Raw genomic sequence first — 19,079 nt, 5'->3', positions numbered from 1 at the left:
ATGACTGGAACCCAGGGGGCATGCGTCCTGGTCTTCTTCGGCAGGAAAACTTTTGGTATAGGGTAGGTTTCCGTGGGAGAATATGACTAGTCTGTACCCCGTCCGTCTTGGAAGAGGGGTTATTCTAGAATAAGATTCTTTTGTCAAAGTTATGTGTTTGGCGCTTGTTGTCACTCACCTTTGTCTATCTCGGTAGACACCGCCGAAGAAATGTTTTGTTTGAAAGATTAATAGAACAATCTTTGGGTAACCTGAAAGAGGTAGGCCTCTCCCGGTAAAACAAATGTTTTATTGGACTAAGAAGGGGTAACCTTGAAATCGTACTTTATACCTGGGGGCATGCAAACCTTTTGGAGTGCAAGCAAGGAGCGGCTATTTATTTTTTAAATTTTTAGGTCCTCCCTTTAAACTCGTAGGTCTAACCCTTTAAACTCGTAGGATTAGTCGTTTCCGAACTTGCATAACGAAACGGGGCATAGCTTTGGTAAGGCACAAGCTCCATAAAAAATGGCATCTTACATGAGACATTCTTATCATATGACTGGATTATCGAGCAGTTTTAGCACATAGTTCATGCTCGTTAAAAAATAAACATAAGATCGAGCAGTTTTAGCACATAGTTCATGCTCGTTAAAAAATAAACATAAGATTGAGCAGTTTTAGCACATAGTTCATGCTTGTTAAAAAATAAACATAAGACCGAGCAGTGTTTTTCCGCGTTTAAGCTCGTTAAAAAATGAACTATCCTCCGATAAATAACCACCGTGAATGTAACATTATCAACCATTAAAGCCTTGGTCGTGTTTGCACCGTCACCTCCACTTTTCCATTGGCCGATCATTCACCTCCATATGATTGTTTACCCATTTTGAGGAACAGCTGCGAAGAGTGATTTCACTAACCATCCTTGTGACACTGCCGTGATTGGAAAATTCCAACCCTTACCTGGAATCAGCTGCTACCCGTTTTATCACTCGTTCCTCAAAAGACGAGTCTTCTTTAAGCTCTTTTCATCTGACTCGTAAAATATGAAAAGATTGCCGAGTTTTGGCCTTCCAGCTCGTTAAAGTGACCGGAAGTGCTATCCCTCCTTTAGATTTTAATATTTTTGGACCTGAGGGATTATTGCACAAAAATATTGAGCGCTTGTTTTGTTCGGCTCGTAAAAACTATCGAAAATTCATCCCTTCTGTATTGTTTTATACTTTTTCAGACTTAAGGGATTAGATGACGAAAAAGGAACTTGGGAGTTATCTTTACGTACCTTTTTAGATTCTCTAAAAATGAAAAGGGACCGAGTTATCTTTGTCGTTAAACTCGTTAAAAAATATTAATAGCGACAAACTTGTCTTTAGACGAGAACAAGTTTCACTATCGCTTGGCTCGTTAAAACATAGCGATGGGTTTGCCCGAAGGGAAAATTATAGAACAAGCATATGTTATCCTCCTCAAGCTTGACAAAAATAAAGAGGTACTGGTCGGCAATGACTGGGGAAAAAATGGGAAGAAACTCAAAGAACTTTATTGGTAGCAAGTCGCTCTTGAACATGACACTTCCACTCTGTGTCTGAGTCAAGTTGGGTTGTTTCATTCACCGGTCACATCACCATGGTCTCGCCATACCATCCACCTTTGGGGTAAATGCTACCAATCCATCACATAAGTGTCGCCGATATGTTCAAGAGAAGTCATCCAGAGAAGTCAACCGTGTCCCATCCACTACCATACATTATCCTTCATTCTTTCATGACCGCCACCCTGAACTATATATCATCAGATCGTTTTCACCTCCATCAAAATCATTTGCTCCGTTCCGTGTCACTGATGTGGTATACATTAAGGCCCTCCTTTGACGGATCACCTCTTGTCGACATCAGCTCATTATCCAAGAAGTTGATCTAGGGACACCCCCTTCAGTACTTTGAAGCTTGCATGCCTCAATGGCAAGTTTCTCACTTCCGGCGACAGGTATACATCAATGACCTTCGACCGAAAAATTTTGCGTGGTGTTCGATGCCAAGTCCTTTATTCACACCACGTGAAATGTACTGCAGTACCTTGAGGGTCATTATCATTATCGGTGATTCCTCTCGCACTTGTTAACGGTTTACCTCATTGACCAGTAATCAAGCGATGTCTTTCCATGTTCGACTTCAGGACATCTCTCACATGGATCGACTTGTACTTAGAGTGAAGATCGAACGAGTTTGAAGACCCCGGATCTAGTTTCATCCATCTGGGCTGCGATATATATTCAAGAAAAATAAAGACATTGACATGTACAGCATTGCAGCACAGACAATCATCCTACCAAAGGATGATGATTTCAGCAGGATCATCAGTCTATCATCAGACAATTGTCTGTCCTATGTACACAAAAATGAATTTATAAAGCTGAGCATGGGAATGCCCGCCTTAGCTAGATCATGAAAACAGTATGAAAAATAATGTATTGTATTGTATCTTATTACAAGTCTCCTCCCAGCACTGAATGAACTTTGGATCCTCCTAATAAAGCATTTCACCTGATAAACGGCCTCATACTTTAGGGGGCAACTGTTATAGACATTTTTGTGCCTTACAGCTATAAGCATGAAATGTCCATAATTCAAGGGATCCAAAGTCCCTAAAGATTTTGTTACAGCTCCTAAAGGAACAAGGTCAACCAATGACAGCTTCTCCCAGAAGTTCTCCACCAAAAACCACTCAGAAACAGTCAATTTAGGATCAATTCAGAGGCTCCACTAGCTAGGTGCACTGCAACGCAGGTGGAAGCACTACCAGGGTGCACTGAGCGGGAAATGACAAATGGCAAGCTCATTCATTGAGGTGGAAAGACCCTGGAAGCTTCCAGAATCTTCTCCAATGACACTTGCCTCAATGAATTCGACTAGTGATGAGTAAGAGGTTCTCAACCAACAAGTGGAAGCAAGAACTGACAGAGAGAAGCCACAAGTCAAAACATAAGCTGACTCATCCTCTCTGCTTACATCTATATATGGATCTCTCACCCAGAGGTTCAGGAGGCTGGAATTTGTACTTTGCAGAGAATTGTTGTTGGTTTGAGATTAAGATTAGTACATTGGGTGATTTATGCTTTGTGGGAGGAGAGGAAGGGATTCCTTTGCTGGGAGGTAGATGCTGGATCAGAACTCACTTGGTTGTATCTCCTCTTGGACTTTATTATCATATCAATAAACTATTTGAGTTTCTCCTACATGTTGTGTACCAATGATGTTTTGTTATGCTTACATGTTTAGCTTAATCTGATCTTGAGCTTTTTATGAATGTATATTTGTATCTTCGTGTAGTTTCTCTCTTGTGATCTTGCAGGAATTCGGTGAAGCTCAGCCGGTGAAGGACCAGGAAGCTGGGAGCTACTGAAGAGAGGAGTGATTTGGATCGAAAAACTAGCGGAAGACACAGGTTAGTTAGATCCTTCTTCCTCATTTACATTTCATAAAGAAGAATACTCAATTAGTTTACTTCGTTTGTTGCTAAGGCACTATCACACCTTAGAGTGGGATAGGGGCATTTCGAATTGGATACTTTTCCCAAAAACACCTGGTCTAACAAATTGAGTTAGCATGGTGACTAACGCTCCTATATGCTTGGTAACAAGATTCATAAAGTAGGTTATCTGTGTGCAGAGAGCGTTAGTGTGGAATCAAGGCCTTCAATTGTGGTATTTTCTTCAGTCATCCTGTCTTTCACCTCTGAGTTGATGAGGAGGTCATTTTTTCCTATAACAGATGCCCCTGGGGGCATACGAGATAAGAGGCAAAGACGATGGCCGAAATACTTTACTAAAACTGTAATTTTCTGTCAAAATTTTGTAGAGAGAGAAATTTCAGGCGGCAAGGAAAACCTGATACAACACATATATATAAACTGCTAAAATCATGTCCTAAGTCGGGAATTCCCATGCTCAATAGCTATGTCAGAGTAATTTTCTCTTCTAATATGTAACAATGCTAGCCACCGATAAGCACAAAGTGGATCCAGTGTCATAATAGATCATCTTGAAATAGCTGTCTTGAAAGATCAATATCCGCAACTTGGGTGAGGAAACAAGGTTGAATGATGCAAGCCTCTACCCAAGGTCTTGATTTTAGTTTCACCAAATAGCATAGATCGGTACATGTGATAATATGTGTTGACGTCGAACATGCACGAAATCATCTGATTACCAGTCAATAATGGAGACTGTTAATAGATGCGAGGAAGACCACCGATAATGGTGATGGTCTCCAAGATGCACAGTGCAAACTAACGAGTGTGAAAGATTTCTTTGCCGTTGAACACTCGTAGAGTCACTTAACCAGGAGCCAATAATGAAAACCCATGATAAAACACAAGCTAACCTTCGACTAATGTCTGCAAGTACCAAGGCATTGAATGTGTTTCTGGGTTATCTTCCTAGATAGAGTGTTGAATTCGATAGGAAGAAACCTGACGAAAGGTAGGCAATGACATGTCCTACATTATTTGAATGTCTGCAAGTACCAAGGCATTGAATGTGTTTCTGGGTTATCTTCCTAGATAGAGTGTTGAAGTCGATAGGAAGAAACCTGACGAAAGGTAGGCAATGACATGTCCTACATTAGTTGACACGAAACCGGACAAGAATGATTTTTTTTTTTGAGGAATCTTTTGAGAATTGGGGTCTAAACAATGGAGGGCATGATGAAAGGATATGTATGATCGGTTGATATAGGAAACAAATGGGGCCCCTTGAATAGTAGAAGGCACGACAATGGTTTTAACCAGATAACACTAGACTCATGAACACTACAGAGTGTTAGGATATGGAGATGCAATTACATCAGGGTATATAGGCTAAAACTCATGGGTTGGTAGGGTTCATACTGATAGGCCGTCAAAATGAAGGTTTATCTGAGGGAGTGCCATGTTCAAGGGAACGATTGCTGCCAAACCATGCTTTTAAATACAGAATACAGTTGTATTGTCCACTTTCCTTATCTAATTAATTTAATGAGTCTAGATGAGTAAACTCATCAATATTTTCATGTTTAAAGAGTTTGAAAATGATCGCAAAAAGAACGAATCTTTGCCCTATCTGATTAGTTTAATGAGTCCAAATAGGAAAACTCGTCAATTTTTTCATGTTTTAAGAGTCTGAAAAATATCATAAAAAGAAAAACTCTATATCTTGTCTATATAATTTAAAGAGTCCAGACTAGACAAATATGTGGTCTTTTCATATTTAGAGAGTCTGAAAAGATCGTAAAGAGAGACTCCATGGTGGTCCCTTTGTCATAGTTTTTAATTGGGTGCAACAAAAGGTTAATAGCATACCTGGATCAGTTACATTTCCGTCTTTTAATCTATTGAACCCAGATAAAGAGAAACCTTTTTCCAATAGATGTCGACCTGATTTTGTTACGAGTATGAGGTGACGGACTAAACTCATGTTTTGTCGTGAATTTTTAATGAGCCCAGTAACAAAAACTTGGGGTTTTTCAGTTTAACGAGTGAGAAAAGTACCTAAAGGAATGCTCGGGTCATCTTTAGCAAGTTTAACGAGCAACAAGACATAGCTCAGGATTTTTTCAGTTTAAAGAGCGAGAAAAAAGCGCCTAAAAAGAATTCTCCTTTGGTCTTTTTCAGTTTATGAGCTGAAAAAAGATCAAAAAAGAGTTGCTCAGAACATCATTGCATGTATTTAACGAGCGCAATGATGAAAAATCAGAGATGTTTATATTTTTTAAAGAGCAATAAAATATAGTAAAAAGTGCTTTGATCATCGTCGCAAATTTTTAACGAGCTTAACGATGAAAACTCAGAGATGTTTATATTTTTTAAAGAGCAATAAAATATCCCTAAAAGTGCTCTATCCATCGTCACAAAGATTTTAATGAGCTTAACAATGAAAACTCAAAGATTTTTATATTTTTTAAAGAGCAATAAAATATCCCTAAAAGTGCTCTATTGAGAATTGCATGCAGCTTTTACTGCTTTTCATTCCTGAAAGTACTTTCATCAAAAGCGGTAAAAAGTATAAAAAAGAAGCAATTCCTATGATCTGGGTTCATGCATGATAAAAAATCATGGAGAATGGAATACTTCCTCTTTAATGATTTTCAAAAAATCATGTCTCTCAAATTTATATAAGGAGATGCTTTGAGCTTTCACATGCATCATTTTCACTATTTTGAAGTTTGTGGAGCTTGTTGGAGCTAAAGAGGAGTAGATTTTCCGTAGAGCATTTCAGTAGATCCGGGCAACCATTGGACATACTGTCAGTCCTAGGTGAGAGATAAAACCTTGCTCTATGCCTTACTAAACCTTTCTTAACAATTTTATGGGTGGAATTTTGCAGATCTGAGGTTCCCTAAAGCATTATTTGCATACTAACGCCCTCCAGATGGCCATCAGGGAGCATTAAATGCTCTGTACGAGCCACTGGAGGAAGTTAATCCTCCCTGTGCAGCACTTAGGGTAGCATTAGGGCTATAGGGAACAGTTAAAACCCTCATGCATGGAATCCTTAAGCGTTTTTGCCCCATTTTAACTATTTTTAGGGTTATTTTGTGCAGGTTTTAGGCTGAAATGACTCACCTATGGAGAGAACGAGCCCATGACAATGAGGAATTGCTGATGCAAAACGATCCAACATGCATACTTGCATTGGGCTGCTACAGTTTATTGAAGTATTCAAAGCTAGAGCTGATGAAAGGACAAGAGGATTTACTGAGATGGATCATACAAAATTAGGATGAACACGAGCAAGTGTTTAGGATTGGAGACTAGGAGCTGGCGATTGACTGGGATGATATTTACTTTTTGACTGGTTTTTCGTGTCATGGGGCACAAGTAAACCTCACTAGTGGCAAGTCAGATCCATGATCTACCTCATAGCTGGTACAGATCTATTACATCCCTAAGAGTGGACTAGTCAGCAACAGAGTCCCTATAGAGAGGATTCAATCTCGGTCTATGAGGGAAGTTTTATGGTTGATTGTGTAGTTGGTGGGGTCGAAAAGTCCCCACATAGCGACAAAGGCCCAACTGTTTCTTACAGTTGATTGTGTCCAGCCACAGATGTTCAACTAGTGTGAAGTAGTGCTTCGACAGTTGAAGGCAGAATTGACAACATGCAAGACCCGTACACAACACAGTTTTGGGTACAATACTATCATAGTCTCATTTTTCATTGAGAGGGTACCTGTCATGCGCCCATGGGTAAGCTTAGGTCCCTTTGATCTAAGGGAGCCAAGGCAAGGTCGCTGGTCATCACTTGATCCTCGCATAGTAGGAGGGCTGCTCTGGCACTTCTTTGACGAAGACTTCTTCTAGTGGCTCCGTAGCCAGATTGTGATTGTTGATTACTATGCCTATGAAGGCATGGACTTTACCGGTGACCCAGACTTGATGCTACCACTCGAGACCAACTGGGGTCCTCAAGGTGAGAATAATTTTAACAGTACTGAAGTATTTTTTCACTTTTGAATGTATATGTAATGTTTTTTAAAGGTGAAATAAGAACTAACATGAAACTTTTATGCTTAACACAGATGCGGTGCCAGTACGACCTGTAGGAAAACCTCGCTATGTGTGACGAGGCGGCCAACTACTTGCTGGAGGGGGCGATTCCGATGGTCTTCGTGAGGTTCTGAGGAACTTAGAGGGTTTAAATATGGGTTCCCCCCCTCTTCCTATGAGGGAGATTCCCGGTCATATGCAGCGGCACACCATTGGTGTACCTGAGCGGTTTCTAGTTCCTCTTCGAAGGGTAGCTAGAGTTGTTTTAGCTTTTCTGGAGCAATATGCTTATTTTAGCAGGTGTTCTGGTGTAGCCATATGAGTGCCTGTTGTTGCGCTTTGAGCCATTTTGTACTTAAATCATCCAGTTTTTTACGTAAAAAACTAGAGTTCGATATATATATATATATATATATATATATATATATGGTATTTTGGTGGTGTAAATGTGTTTTTAAATGTTTTTGTAACAAATTTTTAACTTTAGTAAATGTTTTACTTCTCATGCATGCTGCTATAAAGAATGAGACAAATGCCAATCCAATACATAACTAACAAATCAGCAACTACATTTAATTCTCAAGGAACATGCTCATATGTGATTATTTCAAATTGACTTTCCAAGAGTCACACCCTTAGATCGTTACGTAAAAAGGCTAGATTACAAATGTGATAATGGTTTTTCAATTGCATAATGACTAGCTGGGAGTCTAACCTGACCACTAGATTGGAGATGCCCCTTGATGACGCTTCCGTGAGAAGCGAAATGATGGACATGTACTCGGCAATATTGTTGGTGGCAGTACCAAGAAAGACCCCCCCAGGACAAAATAGTTCTGACTCGGGTGTGTAGATGACCCAAGCAACTAATGCAATGTGCCATGTGTGATGACTAGCACCATCCGTGTATCCTACGTATGGTAAGGGCAATGACGACATCTGCATTGCGAGAAGAATGCATGGGACAAGTACGCCACTAAATAACAAAACAATCCAATCACATCAAAAAAGGTAAGAAAAACTTATGAATACATAAAATTACAAAGCACATGCCCAGTGCAATACTAAGCACAATACGTTTTCAAATAGAGCTCATATTTGGGCTCCTTGAGCGGGATTCTTTCCCGGTCCTGCAATTCATATGACCCCGTGGGGAGGACTTTCGTTATAACATAGGGACCTAGCGAAATGGGTCGAAGCGTGCATGCCTCCAAGAGGTTATCTTTTGGATGATAGAGTGATATGAAGTCACCCTCTTGGAAAGAAAAAAACCTAAACTCTTTCGCAAATTGGGATTGTACCTGCTCCTTTTGAGTTGCAAGTGCCAAATCGGCATCTCAACGGGTTTTATCTAGTTATTTAAGGTATAGTAGGCATTCTTCTTTAGCAGTAGGGTCGGGCATGGGTTCAACGGCTATTTCTAGGGAAGGGATGTACCACCCATTTCGTTTTGCTTCATCGTAAAGTCAAATCACGTGCACAAAAAATGATGGATTAAAGTTGGGCATTTCCTCGTGAGACCAAACAAATTCATCGTGGAATTCCTGATATAGGTAGGTGGAGCTCGCAGTTCCCTGAGGATTGCAATCTGCTCGAATCTGGGTGTTTTCCATGATGCCTTTCATGACTGAAATATCTATAGGCAATGACTTGGAAGTGTTGCCCATGTTTCCTTCTGCATCCAAAGTTTGGATGATTGCTTATGGTGAGGAAACAATTTATAGTAAGTCAGAGGACAGGATTTGAAGAGGAATCATGTTCGAATCAGATATCAGGACACGATGGTGCCAATCCTCCCAATGTTGCTCTCCAAAACTCATAATTTCTTGAACGACTTCGTCCATAGCTATGAGTTGATTGAATGGATCTAGAGGAGGAGCAGTCATGGGAAGGGTGGTGGTACCGTTGATGATAGGCAACATGACCGGAGATGTGGATGCAGATTGAATGCCTTAGTAGGCCGATTCAGCTGGTGATAGTGGCATCTGGTCTCCAAATATGTCAAGGTCTGAAGGAGCCGTTAGGATCTAGGGATCGGTCATTTTATGACGAATTAATGAAAGCATATTTACCGATTGTGAAACCTGGGGCAGCTGAATAGGAAAACAACCCATAAGGGAAGAAGCCTTCAGTAGACCGGTACCTATACTAACATAACTGTCAGTTCCACCTCCTACTAAGGGTACAGAGCCACTTGGTAATGGTGAATAATCGGGGGTGCAGAAAGACAACTGATCCACTATAATGACCTTTCCATCCAATGGAAATAGGATCATATGAAAGACAGTGGATACGATGGCCGTCATGGAATATGTCCAACTGCGACCCAACAATAGATTATAGTCAAGTTTCTTATCCACGACTACTACATCAACCATTACGGTTTTCCCATACAATGTGATGGGAAAACTGGCTAGGTATCCTTTTGGGATAAAGGTGTGGTTGTCGAAAGCTTTAAGGTAGTTCGACGGCAAGGATAGGATTGGGGAACCTAGGGTGAGCCAACATGAAGCTGACATGATGCAGGTTGAAGAACCTTCGTTGATGATAGTTCGGTATATACCTTTACCTTTCGAAGTGATATGCACCTGAAATGCAAGCTGGTGGGAAAGGGGGGGTTTACACTTTTCAATGTCGAAAATAGCAAGCATGGAATCCTAGGGTCAATACCTCCGATAGCTGAAAGAAAATCTTTCCATTGGCTGGGGCATCTTTGTAATATTTCGAGCGCCGACATAGCCAATGGCACTTGCGCTAAATCCTCTATTATATTGTAGTGTTGGGCGGCACGTGTATATGTATTGTGCGTTGTACATTGAAGTGCCCCATTAGGGGGTCAAATTACAAAGTCCTCAATCGGCCTTTCAATATGTAGATCATCGGGCTTCGATGGGTTTTGACTTGAGGATGGTTCTACTATCAAAGCAACTGAAGCTCCATAAGATTTGGCTCTTGTGGCGAGTTCTACCATTTCAAATGTGTAAATGGTAGAAGATCCTTCACCAACTGAAGGATGTTGTGAACCGTCGTTGTCCCCTAGCGTGGGTTATGGTTGGTTGGCAATGAGATTTTGCAACTGTTGAGTAGGAAAGGATTTCTAAGGATAGCAGGTGCCTTACTAGAATCCATTTTGGTAAGGTAATCTGTGCATTCTTGGTAGACAATGCCAGGTTATGTGGTCTTCAAGACAGAGTTTGCATGGATATTTTGTGCCTTTATCCTTTTCCTCATCAGTAGGTGCAGTGGCCTTTTGTTTCAAGTTAGGCTTCTTGGATGATTGCTCTTTAGAAGGAGCGGTCTTGTTCTTGTTCTTCTTGTTCTTACCATTAGATTTTTGTGTAGACTGCATAGAGTTTAGCGCAGTGGTAGGAAGAGTAGTCACTTTGGTAGGGGGGTCCATTTCTAGCTTGGCAATGGAACCATTGAGTTGTTTTACAGTGACCCCAGAGGTTGCGCTGAAATCCTGTCGGCGTGCACTCTGGGGTGTTGAGTGGTGGAAGCATTGGGTTTACCAGGATCATGGGGGATTATGTCGTAAAGAGTGCCAAACTATGAATAAATCAAATCTAAGTGTTGGGCACGAGGTATGGATTGGTCTTCTATGACCACACCACCTAGAGTGACATCTCTAGCGATTTGTGGGAGTAAGGACTTACAGAACCAATCTATTAAGAGAAAATCAGGAATGGGAGCTTTGACTAACCTCTACCTACGTCTCCATTCATGAATATGATCGGAGATGTGGGTGGCGGTATCCTGATGAAATGAAGTAAGGAGCTCTATCCTAGTCTCATAGCAGATAGGTAACTGAAAGTGCTTTAGGAACTCCATCGTTAAAGCATCAAAGGTGTTTATTGATGTGCGTAGAAACTCAATATACCATTTCGCAGCATTGCTAGTGAGGGTGTACAGAAAAAGACGTAACTAGACACTATCACCCACCATAGAGTTTGAAACACACGAGAGATGGTAGGTGGTGATATGCGTGCTTGGATCCTCCCCTTGTTTTCCATCGAACTTTGGAATGTCCATTGGTATTTTGTGCAGGATCGACAACCATTGTAAGTTGTGGTGGATGGGTTTGTTTGTCAACCTGTGTATGTCGGGAATATCCAATGTTGCTAAAGAAGGCAGAGAGTTCGGTGCCCCTGACTCAGACCGTGGTGATGACAGATGACCTGAGGAGCTCTATGCTCCTCCCATAATTTGGTTCCCCATAGTGTACATGGGTTGCGTGGTGTAGTAGTTTCTTTGCAGTACGGTGTTGTAGAGTGGATTTCCAAGAGGATTTTGATATTGGGGTATGAAATTGCCCCCAGTATAAGTGGTGCCCCCTTGACTCATTTGAGTCTGTGAGTAGGGTGCCCCCATGGATTGGTTGGGAACCCCTTGTGGATTCCCAGCCAACGCAGAACTAACCATATGGCTTTGATTGACAGAGGGAACACCCATGTCAATCAACGACTGTCCATGCATGCCTGAGAACGGAGGGGGAACTGTGACATTCCCCACCGGCATGTGCTCATTGGGAACCCCCCCAGATATCTAAATCCGTGGGTTGGAAATGTACATTGGCGACTGACCTTGTTGTTAGTAAATGGGAACCGTGCCCATAGTGTCACATTGAGTGTTATATGGAGCACTATATGTGGCACTAGTCGAAGATATGCATTGTGGCACCATAGGAGTGGAACCTGGCATCTATTGGGTTCCACTTATAGAGGGTGTTATGTGAGTTGTCATACCTGGGACAAATGGGATAGCGGGATTCCACATTACTGGTGATGTGATGGCTATTGACTGGGGAAGTGGTAGAGGACCAACAGTGTCTCTAAAATTCCACAACCCTTGAGTCGTCGATTGGAAAGATTGGAAAGTTCCACCTACTGAATAAGGAAGTACAGGTACCATGGGAACCACGATAGGGTCTGACGAATTTGTGAGCGAAGTGTTAAAGTGAGGAAGGAATCCTTCTGTGAAGAAATCCTCTGGCAAACTAGAACCGTCGGTCATCCACACAGATCTCGTGTGAGATTTAGGAGACTGATTCCTCGAAGATGAGGAATCTGAGTCAATGGAACTCAGCGGATCTTCCACAATGAGTGGAGGAAGTCCTAACAATCATCTGGAGTGACGACGAGGGCCGGATGTAGCCATGATGACTCTTAAGTTTTATCAAATAAATTTTACTGTGATATTCTTTAAAGTCTAAAAAACGATAGCACTCGGGTACCTAAAAATAAAAAATACACTAAATATATCAATCAGCAAACAAAGGGAAATTACCTTGTCTAATAAGCACCGATTACTGGAGATGAAACCCAGTCTCTCAATGAATAATAGAGAAGGATGGTCAATTGTATGGTTATGGTTACTCTAGAGCTTCGCTCAAACCTCAGATTGAGGGGCCAAGTACTCTCGTGAAGAGGAGCACCCTCCCAAAAACTAAAGATAGAGTAGATCCGTCCGTTTTAGGTACCGGGACAACCTGTCTCAGTCACCTTGTGTAAGTACCTAGAAGTTTTTGCCACCGGAGATACCTCAAATCACAGACATTACCAGGGGGGACATAGTCATAGACAGCATGTTGTGTGGCCAGGAAACCTGAGTCCCCGACTCAGTTCTGAAATCCCCGAAGGGACCCCCAATACACAGAATGCCCAAGGATTTGTAAGAGAAGGAGGGCTACCTTCAATTACAATCCGATGTTGTCTCGTATTTCACTTCGTTATTAGTGGAGTGGTCCTGGTAATATGAGTTCAGAAGGATTTTTCACTCGTTAATGACACTAGTTTTGGTTTTCAACCTTGGGCAGTTCACTCACATGCTTATCCCAAGGTCCTAGCCTAGCTAATGTTGGTTTTCTCAAAAGAGTAACTGATTGATTTTAATGTAAATTTTAAGTGTACTTGATTATTTGTCTTCGGTAGGGGTGTTTACATATGAATATGGTGAGAATCTTGACTCAATAAATCATGCAGAACAATGCTCTGATTTTTTTTTTCAATTTTTTATGAAAACAAGTCTTATTCTACATATTCATCTTTTCACATATTCATAGATTCGTATGTGCATCTAAATCCATTCAACACTTGCATAAACAAAAGATTCTTCTATCAATATTCCCTAACAACTACTGAAAACCAAGATGAAGTAGCTTACAACTACTTCGACAGAAGGATGAACAAAACTTATCAGTCTTTCTTTAAAAAAATGTATTTTAAGAGAGAAAAACTAAAACATTTTCCTAAAAATGAATTTTCAGGACACCAAATTTGTTAACATAATATAGTTGTAGATCTTACTTTAGCCCATGAGAAAAATTTCCCCCCTTTTGGTCCATATAATCTACTGGAAATCATGGAAATGGGAGACTAACGCTCTGTTTCAATGTAAACAGAGAGTTAGTTGGGCCACTAATGCTCCCTGTACATAGGGACAGTGCTTTATAAAGCTCTGTTTAGTGTGGAAACCTGTGTTAGTGAGGGAAATAGCTAAAACAAAGGGCCTTTAGGATCAATTTCTAATGAGAATGCAAACTAGTAGGATGTAACAAGATAGTTGGTGGATTAGAAAAGGATTTGAAGAAGTAGGAAGCTCTTAGAATAAAGAGAAGAACTGAGAGGAGTTTGGGTAAATCGGGAACTAGATGTATAGTCCCCAGCGAAATCGCCAATTCTGCTATGGGGTAAAATGCATGGTGTATGTAAGATGAAAACTACCCTCAAAGGCCTTCCCAAGACCTTTGACAGACTGTAAGATTATCTACAGAAGCTACCAAGTTATGCACATGTCCATCTATCAAACATAAATTGACAAGGTGTGGAAAGAGGATCACCTTTATTTCCTTCTAGATTTGTTTGGAGATCTCTATGCGGCGAGAAGAACTCCCTCAAGGTCAGCTCCAAGACAATTCCTGCACAAAGGACAACGTAAACCAATCATAGCATACGCTCTTGAAAACTAATGTAAGAATGCACAATAAACATATAATAGTGTATAGCTTAACTACTTATCTTGACAAGCATCAAAATGAACAAATCAATGAACAACATTACCGACACTATGGAGTAGGGAACACAACTACATTTCTGTATTTATAGTGGAAGAGTGATTACAACCATCCATTGTATCATCCTTCCTTTGCCCCTTCTTCCTCTCTCTCTCTCTCCCTCTTTCAGCTCACTTCTTCAAGTATATGACAATCCACAACAACTTAATGGGCTATCCTTCCAAATGCTATGACCCTTTTAACAATGGCCCTCTCATTGCTTATGTAGCAATCAGATTAGGGCTGCCAAGCTCCTCCTAGAGTTCATTAGGGTAAAAGCCATGAACCTGCCCTATTTTCAAGCTTTTTCCCATTTTCCTTCATTCTCAGATTGGAATTTCTCTAAATATCTCAATTTTTGGAGTTTCCTTGCTTTTCTTGAGCAAATTTAGGGATAAATATCTAGATATTTGTGAGCAGATTCGTTGGCTTGATCCACTGAACTTCGCTTAGTTTCACTAATGCTCCTCTATGCTTGCTAACAAGCTTTATAAAGTAGGTTAGCATTGTGCAGAGAGCGTTAGTGTGGAATCAAGGCCTGCAATTGTGGTCTTTGCAGTCATCCTGTCTTTCACCTCTGAGTTGATGAGGAGGTCATTTTTTCCTATAACACATCTGAACACATTTAATACTATGGTAAGTTAGGTATAATCTATTGATATTAAAATTTGAGATGAATATAAGTGCATCAGTTTGTTGTGTTCTCTACCAGATTCGTGGGATAGTCTGGTTGTTGCAATAAGTAGCAATGCAACTGCCTTGCAGTTTGATGAAATAGACTCATCCTTGCTGAAGGAGGAAATGAGACGGAAAAATATGGAGAGCCAGAATGGTGATGCCTTGTTTGTACAAGGATGGTCCCATAATAGAAACAAAAATAAGTCATCGAGTGGGAGGTCTAAATCTAGAGGGAGATCTAAATCTCCAAGAAAAATTGTAAAGGTGATGTGTTGGAAATGCAGAAAGCAAGGACACTTCAAAAGGGATTGTAAATATAAAGCTCTTGATAAAGAAAAGGGATTTTATGATGCTCCTTCTGTAGAGGTGAAAACCACCTCAGATGAAGGTGGGGATGTGTACTTGGCTTCTTCAAGCACACATGTAGATCATGAGGCATGGTTGATTGACTCAAGTGCATCCTTTCACTTCACTCCCCATATAGAGTGGTTCTACAAGAATGAGAAATATGATGGTGGTGATGTCTTCTTGGGGGATGACAGGAAGGCTAGAATTGTTGGTTGTGGGAAAGTAAAGTTAAAGTTGCAAGGTGGAAGGGTTAGAACAGTTCCAGGTGTTCTGCATATTCCTGCATTAGCCAGAAATCTGATTTCTGTAAGCAAGCTAGATGATGCAGGTGTAAAAACAGTGTTTGAGAAGGATACCTGCAAGATGGTTCAGGGGGCACTGGTATTTATGCGGGGAGTTTGAATTGGAACTATGTACAAGCTGCAAGGTAGCACTATTGTTGATGGGTGAAAAATTTCAGTGGTTCTTGACAGTGGAGTAGAAAATCTAGTGATCTCTGAAGAGAAGACCATGTTGTGGCATCAAAGGCTTAGACATATTGGAGAGAAGGGCCTTCGAATACTTCATGGTAAAGGTATGGTAGAATGTATGAGTAATAGCTCTTTGTATTTCGATTTTTGTGAAAATTGTGTATATGGGAAGTAGAATTGGGTGAGTTTCCCCTTTGGTGGTAAGAGGGTGAAATATGTATTAGAGCTTGTGCATAGTGATGTGTTTGGACCTGTGAAGGTTCCATCACTGGGTAAGTCTGTGTACTATGTATCCTTTATAGATGACTTCTCAAGGAATACATGGATATATTTCCTTAAGAATAAATCTGAAGTCTTTGACCGGTTTAAAGAATTTAAGGCTTTGGTGGAAAACCAAACAGAAAAGAAGATAAAGGTGTTGAGGAAAAATAATGGTGGAGAGTTTTGCAGTAAGGAATTTGAAGAATTCTATAAGAAGTGTGGTATAGCACAACAGAATACTACTCCATACACACCTGAGCAAAATGGAGTTGTGGAAAGAATGAACAAGATGTTGATGGAAAGGGAAAGAAGCACGCTCAATGGTGCCGAGTTAGGACAGGAATTCTGGGCAGAGGTGGTGGAGACAGCATGTTACCTGGTCAATAGATCACCTTCATCATCGTTGGAGGATAAGACTCCACAAGAGGTATGGAATAGTAAGAAACCCTCTCTTTCACATCTGAGGGTATTTGGATGTGATGCATATGTACATGTTCCAAAGGAGAAATGAACCAAGTTGGATAGTAAATCTGAAAAGTGCATCTTTATTGGGTATAAGGATGGTTTAAAGGGTTATAAGCTTTGGAACCCTGTAACAAGGAAGGTTGTGTACAACCGAGATGTGGTGTTCAAAGAGGTAAAAGATGTTATTAAACATGAATTCCAACCAAAGGAACTTGAGAAGATAGAGTTTGAACCAAAGGAGGAAGAATCAGACTCTACAGCAGAGGAGGAATCAGAAGATGAAGAGCCACAAACTCTGAGTTTGAGAAGATCAGTTCGAGAAATAAGGCAGCTAGAGAGGTATAGTCCATATGATTTCTGTTCAAATTTTTCTTTATCTATTACTGATGATGATCCCATAACTGTGAAGGAAGTAGTAGATTCAGAGGATGGAAAACTATGGAAAGAGGCCATGGTTGATGAAATGGCATCTTTGCACAAAAATGAGGCTTGGGATCTGGTGGAGTTGCTGGCTGGAAGGAAACCCATTGGCAGTAAGTGGGTATTTAAGAAGAAGACAAATACAGAAGGAAAGGTGGAGAAATACAAAGCTCGGTTGGTAGCAAAATGTTATTCCCAGGTGTCGGGAATTGATTTTGGTGATATTTTTTCCCCGGTTTCTAAGGTAACTTCTATTAGATTACTTTTATTTGTTACTGGTGCTTTTAATTTTGAGGTAGAACAGATGAATGTGAAAACAACATTTCTTCATAGGGATCTGGAAGAGGAGATCTACCTAAAGAAACCTAAATGTTTGGTGGTGAAGGGTAATAAATAACTGGTATGCAAGTTAAAGAAGTCTCTGTATGGGTTAAAACGGTCACCAAGGATGTGGTATAAAAAATTTGATACATTTATATGGGAACTTGGCTTCACCAGAAGCAAAGCAGATCACTATGTGTATTTTAAATTAATTGGTGAGCGTGTTATTTATCTGGTCTTGTATGTGGATGATATGTTGCTGGTTGGAAATGACAAAGAAATTATCCAGGATTTGAAGACCCATTTTTCCTCCAAATTTGACATGAAAGATCTTGGTGCTGCAAACTATATTTTGGTCATGGAAATTAAAAGAGATTGGACAAAGAGGAAGCTTTGGTTAAACCAGAGGAAGTATGACAAGACAATATTGCAAAGGTTTAATATGCAGGATAGTAAATCGATGAAGGTTCCTATTCCCTTAGGTGTAAAGCTATCTGCTGAATAGTGTCCCAAGACATAAGAAGAGGAAGAGGACATGTCTCGTGTTCCATATGCAAGTGCATTCGGTAGCCTGATGTATGCAATGGTCTGTACTAGACCAAACATTGCACATGCAGTGGTAGTATTGAGTATGTTTATGTGAAAACCAGGGAAGGAGCACTAGACAACAATGAAGCAGGTTTTCAGGTATTTGCGTGGCGCTAGTGATTATGGTGTGTGCTACCAAGGAATACTAGGATTGGACAGAGTGTTGGATATTCATGGTTTTGTTAATGCAAACTGGGCTTGAGATCTGGATCAAAGAATATCTACAAGTGGGTATGTGTTTAACCTATTTGGAGGTGCAGTTAGTTGGATGAGTAAGAAACAATCTATAGTGGCACTATCAACTATAGAGGCAGAATACATGGCAGCCACTCATGCAAGCAAGGAAGCAGTTTTGTTGCAAATATTGTGTTCAAGTATGCAATTAGTACATGGAGCTATAAGGATAGACTATGACAGCCAAAGTGCAATTTTCTTGGCAAAGAACCCTGCATATCATTCAAAGACAATGCACATTAGTGTTCAGTATCACTTTGAGAGGGATATGATAGAAGAAAAAAAGGTGTTGTTGGTAAAGGTGGACACTTTGAAGAATACTGCAGATGCATTGAAAAAATCTATGAGCTCTAAAAATTTCTCTTGGTGTAGAGAAACAATGGGCATTACAGGGCTGGATAAATGACTAATATCTCTTATGGCCCCCTGTGGAAAGAAAACAACAAGTGGGATAATGTTGGGTTGTGATATATTCTTTCCATGACTAGCCCACATAGTTAACCAAGGGGTTAGAAGGGGGGCAGAGCCCCCCTTTCATTGTGCCGATTGTGTAGCGATGGGAGTCACAAAGGGTTTGATGGGTGCAGGTAACCCCACTCTATGGGGTCTAGGGCAGCGCCTCGGAAAATTTTGTTTTTGGACCCTATATTAGGTTGGGTAGACCTACCTATGGTTTTGTGCATGTTTTTTACACATGGTTTTGGACGCGATGGTTTTCGGTCCATGGTATTGGATGC

The sequence above is a fragment of the Pinus tabuliformis genome, chromosome 4_2 (assembly GCF_031772625.1).
Source record: "Pinus tabuliformis cultivar Carrire ecotype Pingquan chromosome 4_2, CPIR1, whole genome shotgun sequence".
NCBI lineage: Eukaryota > Viridiplantae > Streptophyta > Pinopsida > Pinales > Pinaceae > Pinus > Pinus tabuliformis.
This window is presented reverse-complemented; position numbering follows the sequence as displayed.